This window comes from Gigantopelta aegis, chromosome 4, assembly GCF_016097555.1.
Source record: "Gigantopelta aegis isolate Gae_Host chromosome 4, Gae_host_genome, whole genome shotgun sequence".
Lineage (NCBI taxonomy): Eukaryota > Metazoa > Mollusca > Gastropoda > Neomphalida > Peltospiridae > Gigantopelta > Gigantopelta aegis.
The window spans coordinates 45431959-45435215 of record NC_054702.1 but is presented as its reverse complement, the minus strand read 5'-3'; positions in this window follow the sequence as shown (position 1 = coordinate 45435215).

The following is a 3257-nucleotide window of genomic DNA, read 5'->3' as shown; positions in this document are numbered from 1 at the left end:
TTAACCCCCTTAAAGCTGCGCTTACGACCGATAATGCGAATGTAACTTTGATTGATCACAACCAACTTATGGCCTGCAAATAATAGCAGTAGCTCCGCCCCTTTTTATCCCCGCGTCCAATGGCTGCGCGCGGCTAGTCAATAGGCTTGGGAAGAGAAAGGGTATTCATCCGCGTGAGAGACAGAAAAAAAAGACAATTTACTATAACGAACGTGCCCTAATTTTTATATCCTCACCCACCCTACCCCGTCTATTTCGATATATGTAATTTATTATATTAGTGTTTTGAAGGGAAAAAATATATATCGAAGCGTATACGTTCAAATACTTTTCTTTTAATCTATCTAAATTGGATTTAACGGGATTCTAAACTCTTCGTCGTTACATGAAACTTAGGCTGAGCTTTGCTATTTCGTTGTGCAAACACCACCGACTTCTTTACTCGTATTAAACTAAATAAGATCAAATAAGATTTAAGATAGCTAAGACTTTATAACAAGAGCAGACCTTATGAACGAAATATTTAGTTTACAAATCATTTGTAGCCGATTCTAGCGCTTTGCTACATGTGCTAACAATTCTTTCTCAAGGGAAATATTTCTGTTGTACGTGCATTTTATTTGATTACTGAAGGTGTCGAGATTGTCTAGAATTAAAACGAATTATAATAATACAAATATAGAAAAACTGTGAGTATTTTGCTGGATATTCGGATATGGCAACATCAAAATTTAAGCCAATGACGGAATTTGTGAAGTGAAATTGTTCTTAAAAGGGATACTTATGGTTTCAGTGGTAAACCACACCAAAGCCCAATATATATAAATATGTGTTAAAGGTGGTTGTACTACAGAGGTGACGTAAAAACGCAAGTGTTTCTTAAATGGAGACTGGCTGCTTACAGTATACTTGTGATAATATTTGTTTTATATGTTGTTGGGTTTGTTGTTGTGGGGTCGGGGGGTCGGGGGGGGGGGGGTTGGGGGAGGGAGAGTCTTTCGTGTCTTTGTTCGGATTATTTTATTTGTGTGTGGGGTTTTTTGTGTGGTTTTTTTAGTTGTTTTTTGTTTTGGGGGTTTTTTTTAGGGGGGTCGCAGGGAAGAAGTATTTGTAACGATGTTTTGTTTCGTTTTCAATGTTTTCAAGAATTAACGTGGTGATTTGCAAATACCAGTGATCAAGCATACTAAACATCTACGTGGGGGGACACAGTTGGATGTGCGGCGAGAAGACACTAGGGGGCGCATCGATTTCTTGTGTTCTGATTTATGTTTTAGAAATCGATTCTGTTTGATAGTCTTCCAGCCAGGGCAATTGACGCCGCATGAGATCTGTTATGTTTATTTCTTCTCTTACCGTATACAGAATCTTGTCTCGTGGATTACTTGCGCGATGGAAACTAAACAATGGAATACATCAGTTGGATATCACACCTAGCCTGGATGGATGAACGGATGGACGGATGGACGGATGGATGGATGGATGGATGGGGAGGGAGGGATGGATGGAGGGATGGATGGGTGGAGGGAGGGAGGGAGGGAGGGAGGGATGGATGGGAGCATGGAAGCACGGATGTATGGATGCATGGGATAGATGGATTAATGTATTGGTGTTAGATGCATGACTAAATGGATGGATGGATAGATGGATAGTATGGGAGAGAGTGACGGGGTGCTATACCATGAAAACAAAAATGTGCGATACAAAATATAATAAGGAAAATTACTTGTGACGTCATACGTGCGCTTGTAAAACCATAGACATTTAACGGGTTATAGGATGTTTATTACACTGCTTAATGTTGCTAAATGTTATATTTTCATTCACCGTGGCAATATTGTATGCTGGTGAAGTTTAGTGACCGAGAGAGGGGGGATGAGCAAGCTTCATTTCTCTTATTTTAGAAAATTAAAGCAATGATATTTTGTTCATCACTACCTGAAAATAACGCTACGATCTAAGAAATATTAATACGCCAGGGCCGTACCTTGTCTAAAATAATCGGGGTGGGGGGGGGGGGGGGGGGGGGGGGGGGGGGGGGGTGAAAAACGAATTAGGGCACAGTAATATAGGATCTTGTCCAACTAGACTAAAACAAAAAGTGCACATTTAAACTGGGAAGGGCATTTTGTTTTTCTTATTTGTCGCTCCCATCCCTCATTTTCAGTTATCGTGTGTTATGGAATACGTACGATCAGTCTGTATCGTGTAACGTTCTGTTGTAATATTTTAATATTTTCAAATATAGGACATGTCGTGTTCCCTAACTTCTAAGCGGTGTGCCTCGCTATGAGTAGCCTGTGACATTTGTTACATGTTCCGCTTCTAACTTTGTGTACGTTTGTTCTTAGTCGCTCGACCAAAGGTCAAACACATGTATTATGTGACGGCACTACCACGCATATATTTCCTCATCAGCGCTGTCACAGAAGTTATCATTCGTGGGAGGGGTGTTTTTTTCATGTACATTTTATTATTCATATTGATCGTATATGACACAATAATCTCTATAATATCCGATCCATTAAAACAAATAAAAAACAGTTAAGTTCCTATTTTTTATTGAAGCTAATCTTCTTCTTTTCTTTTTTCTTTCCTCCCTCTCTCTCTCTCTCTCTCTCTCTCTCTCTCTCTCTCTCTCTCTCTCTCTCTCTCTCTCTCTCTCTCTCTCTCTCTCTCTCTCTCTCTCTCTCTCTCAAATGAAAAAACCCAATACTCTGGTTTTCAACAAAATACGACTGATTTAGGAAACATGTTTTCAATAGTCTTCTTCTTCTTCTTCTTCTTCTTCTTCTTTTCTTGTTATATAAAACAAATATTTATAGTTAAAGTATTTGTGCTTGTATTGTGTGATCTGTTGGTATATAGTTGTTCCTATGTTTAAATAAACATGTACATCTTGACATGAGGTACATGTTAAAATAAATACGTAAATAGTGATCTACCTCTAGGTGTGAAACGTTTAGAAAACATACAGTTTGACATGTATTTCACAAATGTCTTCTTTACCGAGTTTGTCTTGCTAATACCAGTTTTGCAAACGATTTACTTTGTTTCGTCGGGTTTTATTTACTTTTTCTTTCCAACTTTTTTGTAACTCGTAGCTATAAGAACATTTCACACTTCGTAAGTGTTGCCAAATCTATCGTAAAATAACGTCTACAATGGTCCTTGACGCCTGGATGTACGAAAAATCACACTTGTTTACATTAACTCCAAGTAATGCACCAGTCACAAGAAGAATTGTTTACACGTGT